Source organism: Trichosurus vulpecula, chromosome 5, assembly GCF_011100635.1.
Source record: "Trichosurus vulpecula isolate mTriVul1 chromosome 5, mTriVul1.pri, whole genome shotgun sequence".
NCBI classification, from domain to species: Eukaryota; Metazoa; Chordata; class Mammalia; order Diprotodontia; family Phalangeridae; genus Trichosurus; species Trichosurus vulpecula.
The window spans coordinates 197040430-197051705 of record NC_050577.1 but is presented as its reverse complement, the minus strand read 5'-3'; positions in this window follow the sequence as shown (position 1 = coordinate 197051705).

Here is an 11276-nt window from a genome sequence, read left to right as displayed (position 1 = left end):
TTCCTTCCTTCCTTCCTTCCTTCCTTCCTTCCTTCCTTCCTTCCTTCCCTCTTTCCTTCCTTCCTTCCTTTGTTCCTTCCTTCCTTCCCTCTTTCCTTCCTTCCTTCTATCCTTCCCTCTTTCCTTCCTTCCTTCCTTCCTTCTTTCCTTCCTTCTTTCCTTCCTCCCTTCCCTCTTTCCTCCCTCCCTCCCTTCCTTGCTTCTTTCCTTCCTTCCTCAGAAATGAATGTGACATAAAAACAAAAGGCATCAAAATATTTTTTTAATCAATGTGTTGAATCTTACAGGGCTAACCCTTTTCATGCAATGTCTAATGTCTGAATGATTCCTGAATTCCCTTCTCCCACTGAGTCACTGATGCCTACAAAAACTGCCCCAACCTTCCCCCTTCCCTTTTAGATAGATCATTAAGAAAAGCCAGAAGCAATTTATGTTATTTAGCCCAACTTCTCTGGGCAAAAATAGGAGATGGAAAGACAAAAGTAAAAAAGGAATAAGTATGCCTCTCTGAACACCAAAAGATTAATGATGATAGAAACAAGAGTTTTTAATCACTGAGGCACTGGTGAGGAGAAAGTAGGTGGAATTGACTTCCATGTACTGAAGAACAGAATCATTTGGGTGATCCCAGTGAATGAAGTGTTGCCCCAGGTACCTTTGGTGTGGGAGTCAGGGCTGTGGGACCTGCATATAGAAAACAGAAGACCTAAATAGACTGGAGGCATTCTGGCTCCTGGAGGTCTAAAAGAACTGACACACTATCTACTGAGCCACTGGTGGCCACAGGTTAACCTGAATACTGAGGAGGAGTCCTTGGAGAGCAGGTAACTAGGACCTTCTGTTGGAGAAGAGCAGAGCAGTGGGGAGCAGTGAAGCAGAGCTAAGGGCAGTAACAGCAATGAGAAGGATCCATGCCTCCTTTCAGATATTGAGAGTTAAAATAGTAGTAACGTGGTAGACCTTGGACAGGGAGAAGCAACAGAGGGAGAGAGCACTGTTGGTGAGAGTGACATGGTGCGGAGCTCTGACGTGGGGGAGTGAAGGCTGGCTACCTGCTTTGACAGGTTCTGACTTATCTTTAGTAGAACAGAAAGGCGCTGCATCTTGAGGGGAGGCCAGCCCAATGGAGGCAGGGATGTTTAATGGTCTCAGATATGAGTTCTTTACTGTGTAAATAAAATTTTTATTTGTAAGGGCGGGAGTTTCTATCTTCACCCTAATTAATGTAATTACAGAAGGAATAGAAACCATGATTCAGCCCATTCATCTATCAATCAACAGAGTAAATTCAATATTTAAGGAATTTCTCTATAACCTCATCACAATGTGCGGATAAGCCCTCAATCAGATTGAAAGGATCATAGGACTTTTGGCCACTGAATGGAAGGCAGATGATGCCATATTGGAAACATTTTGTGATTAATTGAGAAGATTGAGTGTTTCCCTTCTCCCACTGAGTCACTGGTTCCTGCACTTCTTTTCGGCTACTTAGAGTAGTAGTCAGTGTCAGTGGTGAATGCAGTCAATCAGTGAACCAGTTCTACAGCAAATAGCCTCAGGTCCAGGCACCTGAGAGGAAATCCCTCTTGGAGGAGCGGAGAGAGTCTCTGTCTTTGTTTCTATGTGTCTGTCTCTTTATCTCTGTCTCTCTCCATTAACCATGTCACCAGAAAGAAGGGGCCAATTAGAGACAAGGCATCAGTTGGGAGCAGAGAAACATACCAAAGGCAAACAAATGGTCACCTGAGAAAAGAGAGGTTATGTACCCAGGGGCAGGGAGACACACACTGAGGACAAATTTAAACAGAAAGATAGCTACCTGAAGGAAAAAGCACCCGGAGGGACTCCTGTTGTCTCTATGTGTATTTGTGGGAGAGTGTGCCCCAGGCTTTTGGGGGAAAGTGTTTTGGACCAACTATTCTTACTAAACCATCTTAGTAAATACCTTTCCCCAAAAGCTAAAGTCTGACTGACCAATGTCAATGGGAAACATACTGGAGAAGGGGTGGGAGATAATACCAGAAATCCAACCCCTTTGAGTTACCCCAAGGACCCTGAAGGAATAATAAACTCACTTTTGGACATCAGAACCCACAAATTGGGGTGCAAAACCCCAGAGGACGTGTTATTTATAATATAAATATGTTATTTATAATATATTTATATATTTGCAATATAAAAAGAAGGTTTTTGAGCTTGTGTACTTTGTTATTGTTCAGTTGTTTCAGTCATGTCTGACTCTTCATGACCCCATTTGGGGTTTTCTTGGCAGAGATACTAGAGTGGTTTCTCATTTCCTTCTCCAGCTCATTTTACAGATGAGGAAACTAAGGCAGATAGGGCTAAGTGACTTGCCCACGGTCACACAGCTAGTAAGTGTTGGCTTTGAATTTAGGAACTTACTTGTGTGCTGACCAATGACTCCTCTGAGGGAGTTTCCAGATGCCTAGTTAGAGAACATGCCGGAGAAGTAAGAGGCCTCCAAGGTATGTACCTGGGCCCTTCATGTCAGAAGGCAGACTTGTAACATAAGGATTATACTACCTAAGTCAATTCTTTATTGGAAAGCTACCTTTTATGAAAGGAAATAATATAGGACATGCTATACTTTGAAAGTGATTTGCTGTGGGTTATAATAAAACTACCCTGTGATTTGTATCATTCAGCAAAATAGAAAAGACAGTTGGGTCAAATCTGCATAGTAAAAGTTTAAACATTTGAGTCATCAACTTCTCTGTAGAATTTTTAAAACCTTAGTAATCTAACAACTAATTGTAAAGAGACAGCCAGGGGAGGAGATTAAAGCTGAGTTAAAAGTGTGAGGGCTGGTGATGAGAGAGGGAGAGGGTAAGGAGTAGTTGCAAAGAAGGCAGAAGTGTGGCATAGAATCAAAGAGGAAAAAAAAACTCACAGTAAAGTGACACAGTCAGAAAACGTAAAATTTCTATGACAGCATGGGCTCAACTACACTGAGTGTTCTAGCAGAGATGCCTAATACAAAGGACGGTTGCAAGGAGTCAAAAAGTAATGAGCTTATTAGGAAAAGGTCGATAGGTACAAGAATATTGAAAGCAACTCTTTTTTTATTGGTAGAGAACTAGAAACTAAAGTGGTGTCCATCAGTTGGGGAATGGCTAAGGCAGTTATGATGTATAAATATGACAGACAGAATATTGTTATACTGTAAGAAATGAGAATTTCTTTCTTTAAAAATATTCATTAATTTTTAGTTTTCAACATTCACTTCCATAAGATTTTGAGCTCCAAATTTTTTCCCCTATCTCCCCTCCCCCATCCCAAGATGGCATGCAATCTGATAATAGGCTCTACATATACATTCATATTAAAGATATTTTCACATTAGTTATGTTGTAAAGAAGAATTAGAACCAATGGGAGGAACTACAAGAAGGAAGAAACACACCACAGAGAGAGAGAGAGAGAGAGAGAGAGAGAGAGAGAGAGAGAGCACAGATACTGCTTCCATCTGCATTCAGACTCCAAAGTTCTTTTTCTGGATTGGACAGCATTTTCCATCATGAGTCTTTTGGAGTTGTATTAGATCCTTGCACTGCTAAGAAGAGGTAAGTCTATCAAAGTTAGTCATCACACAATGTTGCTGTTATTGCGTACAATGTTCCCCTGGTTCTGCTCACTTCACTCAGCATCAGTTCATTTAAGTCTTTCCAGGTTTTTCTGAAGTTTGCCTGCTCATTATTTCTTATAGCACAATAATATTCCATAACATTCATATACCACAATTTGTTCAGCCATTCCACAATTGGTGGTCATTCCCTCAATTTCCAATTCTTTGCCACCATCAAAAGAGCTGCTATAAATATTTTTATACATATGGGTCCTTTTCCCATTTTCCCATTTTTCCATTTTTTTTTCCTTCCTTCCTTCCTTCCTTCCTTCCTTCCTTCCTTCCTTCCTTCCTTCCTTCCTTCCTTCCTTCCTTCCTTCCTCCTTTCCTCAGCAGTATGAAACATAATTAGGGAGCAAAGACTGGATTTAGTGAGACCAATGAGTCACTTTGGAGGCTAATAAAATAGTCAGGCAAGGACTAATGAATGACACTCATTCCTAGGGGGATTGGAATGCAAGGTATATCATAGAAGTGGAATCAACTGGATTTGTTAAGTGATTCAATATGGAGGTGAGGTAGAGGGAAGAGCCAGAACTTTGAGCTTGAGGGACTTGGAGAATCCTGATACCATTAACAGAGATAGGGGATATTAGTAGGAAAAGCAGGTCTCGGGTTGGGGAAGCTACTGAATTTGAATTTGCGCGTGTTAAATTTGAGAGGCTGGTGGGACAACCACGTGAGTTTTTGGACTTCGAAGGAGAGAACAGTGATAATAATAGTAACTAACATTTATATCATGCTTACTATGTGCCAAACACTATGCCAAGTGCTTTACAATTATCATCTCATTTGATCCCCACTATAACTTTGTGAGGCAAGTGCTGTTGTTATTATCCCCATTTTCTGGATGACGAGTTGAGGCAAATGGATTTAGTGACTTGCCCAGGGTCCCACAGCTAGTAAGAGTCAGAGGCTGGATTTGAACTCAGGTCTTTCTGACTCCAGGCTCAGCATTCTATCCACTGTGCCACCTAATTTGGGGCTAGATGACTAAATTTGGGAGTCACTTTCGTAGATTTGTTAATTAAACCAACGAGGATGAGTGAAGTCCCCAAGAAAAAGAGCATAGAGGACAGAGAGAAAAGTATCTAGGGAAGAGTCTTCATTTCCCACCCAGTTGCACTTCTTTGGATGCCACAATGCCCCCAGGACCCTCATCATTAGGGAACTCTGCATTCTGCCAGATTGTATCAGTCTTGGCACTCATCAGTATTCTTAATAAACTCTTTTCTGATCAGATTGTGGAGCAAGGAGTTCCTCCCACAACCTCCATTTAAAGAAGGCTCCTAGGCCTGTCATCTCTTGGGGTACCTGCCAACCCCCAGCTTCCTTTTGTGTGTTATTTTCCTTCATTACATTGTAAGCTCTTTGAGGACAGGGACCATCTTTTTTTTCTTATTTCTATCCCCAACACTTAGCACAGGTACATATTAGGTACTTAGTATTTACTTTGACTGTCTACACTGAAAGGACCAGAGAATGATGATAATGAAAAGGTGTGAAATGGACAGAGAAAAAGAACCAGGGGCCATGTTTCTCACAGAAACCCAAGGCACAAAGAGTATTCAGAAGGAGTGGATGATCAACCATGTCAAGTGCTATAGGAAGGTCAGGGAAGGTGAGGGATGGAAAAAAGCCACTAGTTTTTGTAATTAAGAGGCCATGGGAGATCTTTAAGAGAGCAATTGCTGTACTTAATCCTTTATTTCTAGAAACCACTATTTGATTTCCTACTCACCCGTTCTGGAATCTCCAATTTCAATTTGTCCTCAAAGAATTTCAACTATTTTTGGCTGGTCAAATAGCAGAACTTGTTTTCATATTGAAGAGCATTTATATCTCAATACGATGAAAGTTATATAAAGGCAAGGTGGAATGAAAGGCAATCCTTGCATTGCAGGAGGAACATATTTCATCATATCTAAACTGTTATTTGCCAAAAGCTTTTTTTTTCCAACTTGAGAAAATATTTCTCCTCTGGAAAATTAAATAAAAACAAATTTCAACCATGGAAACCAAATAGCCACCTCTGGGCCTTTCCTCCAAGAGATCATGTTGAAAAAAAGAATTTTGAAGTATGTATTATTTTCCAGAGATTGTTTTAAAGTAAATGGGCTAACAGAGTCAGTTCAGATTAGAGAAAACAAATTTCAATGAGTCTCCAGTGCTTGAGATGGGGCTCAGAATGGATGTATTGTTCTGAATTTCCCAATTGCTACTACTGTTGTTAGAAAATAATGTTAGAAAGTAATGTTTTCCATTTTTAGTGAAATAGAGTTGGATTGGACAAGGACTTGAAGAAGAAGAAGAAGAAGAATGGGGAGAAAGAAGAGTAGAGAATGAGATTTATAGGGTTTTATAATTATGAGAGAGGTGAAGAAATCAAAGAAGGAGAAGGCCTCAAACTGAAGGAAAGGAAAAGGATTCAAAGATGCCTCAAAAAAGAAGGGAAACTAACAACACCTAGCATTTATGTAGGGACTAAAGGTTTACAAAGTGCTTAATGAATATTATTCCATTTGATCTCCACAATGACCCATTTTACAGATGAGGAAATGGAGGCAAATAGAGGTTAAATGACTTACCCAGGGTCACACAGCTAGTAAGTGTGCAAGGCAGATTTCAAACTTGGGTTTTCCTGATTTCGAGTTCCAGGACTCTATTCATTGTGCCATCTAGCTGCCTGAAAGATTGAGAGAGGAAGACTGGAGAAGAAAAAGAAAGAGGAGCAGAAGAAGAAGGGCCCAAGTTGAAAGAGAAGAGGGAGGAGGAGGGAATAATGACTGGAGGGAAGAGAGTAAAAGAAGACTGGAAGATGAGGATGATGACAAGTTCATGAGAAAAAGAAGGAAGCTAGTAAGGTTATGGCTATGAAGGTCCTAATGAGATTAGAAGGTTCTAACTAGGTATGGAGTAAAACATTTTGTAAGTCTTAAAGATGTAAATTATATATTTGGTTTCATGGTATAAAGGTAAGCAAAGTGGGGCTTTTTGTTGTCTTTTATTTGGGAGGATTGGGGCAATCAAGTGCCTTTGATTGAGTCTTGCCTTTGTTTTAGGAAGTCCCATACTGTTTTGCTATTTAGGTCACCAAAGGTGTGAAACCTTTGAGAGGTGTGAAGCCCTGGGGAGATGTGAAATCCTCGAAAGGTGTGAAGCACTCTGACCCTGAAGAAGTACATATATACTCTGAGGTTAGCTTTTTGTTTGGAGCTCACTCGCCAGAAAAGTGTAGTGTGATTTGACCAGACAAGACTCTGGGTAGCCATTAAGAAGCGCCCCCCCCCCCCACCCTGGCTTTGAAAACCCAGATGTTCATGCCCCTCTCTCTGGTAACTATGTAATTCTTTGGTCAGATAGCTAGAGGCCTGTCTGATTGTAACTGTGTATTTGCTCTGTTTATATTTTCTCTGTTTGTAATTTCTGTTTGTATTTGCTCTTAAGTTCAGGGTGCTGGCTTTTCTTCCTGAACTAAGTGAATGACACATGTATGTTTGATTAAAGTGAGATTGTTAACCCCTTACAAAAACACATCAAAGAATCTGTTTTAGCAGCCTTCCTGCGTGCTGGTGTTATTGGCCTTGCACAACCACAGTAGCTACAAGTCACATTGTTACACATGGTACACACTAGGTCTTCCACAGCTTTAGCTGGTCTGATTTTTAACCATAAACCTCATAGTTCTTACAAATTTTAGATATATACGTGAAGTTACTGTCTAAATACATACTGGTTCATATGTAGCATGGTTAGATAATGTGTTCTGGGATCTGACCCACTCCCTTTCCAACAGAGATAGCAATTGGCTCCTCTATAGAGAGTAGGAGGGCAATCTATCCTCCAGATTGCTGGAGGGATCAGGGAAGGTATCAGGACATCTGAGTTGGGTCTTGAAAGAAGGGAAAAATGTGAATAGGTAGAGGTATAGAGTCTGTTTTAGATATGGATAACAGTAGAGAGCTTCACAAGAGGGTAGAACAGGGAATATCTTTCTCCTACCCACAACCCCCACCAATAAGCTCACACTTAGCTATCCATCACCTAATCAAATTAGCTGCATGAATATCAGAAAGGATAGAAGGACCAGTGCTGTATCAGATTGCCAAATCCCCACGTGAGATTTATTGATAGGAGAACCAGTGGTTTTAAGCAAGCATAGCTGATTTTTCTTAGCTGTAAATTTGTTGTTATCAAACATTATTTTGATATTCCAGAAATGAATGGTTTACTTTACACAGTGGCACAGTAAGAATCCTTCTAGCTGCAAATAACCTCGTTGTATAAAAGTTGCACGAAAAGAAATTCTCATTCTCCTACGGACATTTATATACAGCCAACTTCTGTTCTCAATTCTGTACAGGCAACTCCCATAGAAATCAATAGGAACAGCATGTGTGTAGCTGGGGGAAGTCTTCATGTGCTTGGGGTAGATACCCTCCCCCCAACTCACCAATGGGCTTGAAGCTTGTTGGTTAACTTCGACCTGGTTTAACCCATCTACTGAGACAGTTTTACCAGAGATGATTTACCAGTGTGGCTGCTACATAGGCTACAGCTTCCCAGAGCCACAGATGAGTGTTGAGTGACAGGTAGACAGACACCAAAGGTGGATGAGCCCCGAAAAGCCCCAAAGAGAGCTTGGTGAAGCCTCATACAATAGGTGCTAGGCCTTCTCGAACACCGCATACATCCTAAAGGGTTAGTAAGCTAGAATTAGTATTTTTTAAGTCTTGACTACTCCAGGGGCTCATATCATAAGCTTCTGTTTTCGAAGAAAATATTCTCAGCTTCCCTTTGCCTGTGATCTTAGTCATGGAACAAAGAATAACAAAGTCTTTGTCAATGACCTTCAGGCACAAAATCAGAGTTTTGAAAAACATTGGGTCCTTCTAGGTTCTTCTACTTGGGAGAGTCTCTCCTTAGAAGTGCACACAGAAAGAGTTGGCTTTGGGGTTAATCTTAAAATCACTTTCATTCAAGCAGTCCTACTTCATTGTTTGAATGAACAGTGTCAATGCCTACAACCACTTATTAAACACCTTTAGGGAGAGCTCTGCAATAAATAAAATTAGGTGCTTGTACTCAGGGAGCATCACATCTCCTAGGAGCAGATAAGAGAGAGAAACAGAGAAGGACGAAGATATTTGGGGATCAAGGGGAAGGAGATCCTTGGTGGGTGGCTCTAATTAGATAAGATTGTGACTTGAGATTATAGGCTTCTGTCTTCTTCCGTCTTTGCTGGGCTTGGCAGTAATGTCCTCACGGCAAAATAGCAGCCAAACAGGTTGCATCATAAGCAGATTTGATTGAAAGAAGCCTTTTATAATTATCAAATAAGTCCCACTTAAGAGTACTCAGTGGGTGAGCCCCAGAGATCGGTAGAATAAACTGTTTTTATCCTGGAGAAGAAAAGACATAAAGGAAACATGATACCTGTATTCAAGCTCTCGAAGGGCTGTGTTGTGAAAGAGGGATTAGATTTGTTTTGCTTGATGCTAGAGAACAAAATGAGGAACAATAAATGGAAGCTGAAAAGTCAAAATTTAAGCCTGGTGTCAAGAAGAACTTTCTAATGATCAGAGCTATCTGAATGTGAAATAGGCTGTCTTAGAATGGAAGCTCTTTGTGAGGAGGTTTTCTTACTTGAATTCTCACTTTGTGAGGAGGTTTTCTTATAAGAACATTAGCTGAAGCTTATTAGGCACTTAATAAAAATTTGTTAATTGATTATTTGCCTTAAGAGATAATAGTTTTCCCCATACTGAAAGTCTTTAAGTCAAGGTTAAATGGATACCTCTAGGAGGTAAATAAATAGATGACCTCTAGGAACCCTTCCAAATAAAATTCTGGGATTTTGCAACAAGTTCTGTGTACTAGGAAGTTTAACTTGGCAACCATGTTGCCACGGGGAAAAATTTCCTATGTTGCATCTCAAGAAATATCCATCTAGTCTTTGCTTAAAGACCTACAATGAGGGGAAAACCACTGTCTCCAAAGGCAACCAATTAACAAGTATTTATTAAGTGCCTGGTTTGTGTCAGTGTTCGCAATGGTGGAAATTCAAATACAATAACTCATGGTGAATTGAAAAATAAGAAACAGGAAGCAGGAAAGACCACTTAGGATGCTGCATCATTAGTTACCCTAGGCAACAGGTGATGGGGTCTTCAACTAGGTTGTTAGCAGTATCAGTAGATGAGCAAGAAAATATGGAGAGAATTGATGGGACTTGGCAATTGATTAAATGTGGGGAGAGAGAAAGAGGGAAGAATCAAAGAACGCTCAGGTTTCAATTTTAGGTGGTCTCAAGAAAAGGGTAATAATTGTGTCAGATAATCTGTCCTAGTATGTGTCTATCATGATTGGAGTGTCTTTTTCTTTTTCTGGCTGTGTCTGCATGATAACATAAAGCATTCATTGTTTGCAAAGTGAAATATTTAGTGAATCAATCAGTTGTTAATTCTACCAGAAACAACTGGTTGAAATAGTCAGTTTAAAGAAAAGGAAAAAAAAATCAGGCAAAACCTGAAATGTTGTGATAATGTTCAGACAGTCCAAAAAGAGGGTGTAGGGTGGGCTTTATAAAGCTTCCATTCATGCCTTTTCTTTTTCTCTAGTCAGGGAGGGGACACAATTAGATCAATATATTTAATTAAAAATATATAATAAATAAGAAATATAATAATAAAAATTAAATAATATAATAAATCATACATATAATACATAAAATGTTGCAATAGAAATTCCCCCTTCAAACCCAGGGTACCCTCTCTCACAAATATAAACACCATTAGTAGGGAAAGTACGGATGTGTAGGGATCATACATGAAGGGCAGAAATATTGGGGATATGTATGTTGAGGGCACATGGGGGGAATTCATGTCTCGGACACTGCTAGACCACTTAATGTCTTCTGGTAATATCATCACACTGTTCTCATTGTATTTGATCCCTGCCATATGTGCCTTTTCTTCTGGGTGAACTGTCCTTCTGGTCCTTAGTAGTTTTGCCATTCTGGGCACTGCTGCACTCAGTTGTCTCAGCTAGCTATTGCTCTCCTCGTGTGAGATGGTCTTCTGGTGGGTGTTACTTTCATTGATCCTATGGTAACTAACTGGTGGCTAGTGGCTGCTGGGTAACATAGTCTGTCTTGTGTTGCTCTGTATTACCTGCTTTGGGGCGCATCTCTTCAGTGACACCTGCTGGACATTTAGCTCCACTTGGTTAGAGTGTAGTGGTTAGAAAGTCCCACGGCTAGGGGCAGATTGACAGCTCTTTAGTCATAGCCACCACATCTGGGGCTTGAAGCAATCAGCAGACAAAAATATCTGGTAGATATTTTTGTAGAACTCACTAACATCCCTCTTACATTTGGACTGTGGGCTGGACATCTTTCACGTATATGAAACACATTTGCCAAGCATATAGGCTCCTGTCCTATCTCTCATTTGCTATAAATAACCAGAGTCACCAAAAAAAGTTATCTCGGATGTCAAATTTGTAATGAAATGTTGTATGATTTATCTTTAAGATGGCACTTTGTTCTACTGAATCAAATGTTTTTACAGTCAACAAACAAGAAATAAAATGGAAAATTCTATCTTCTATACCTTTTAGTGTATTATTTG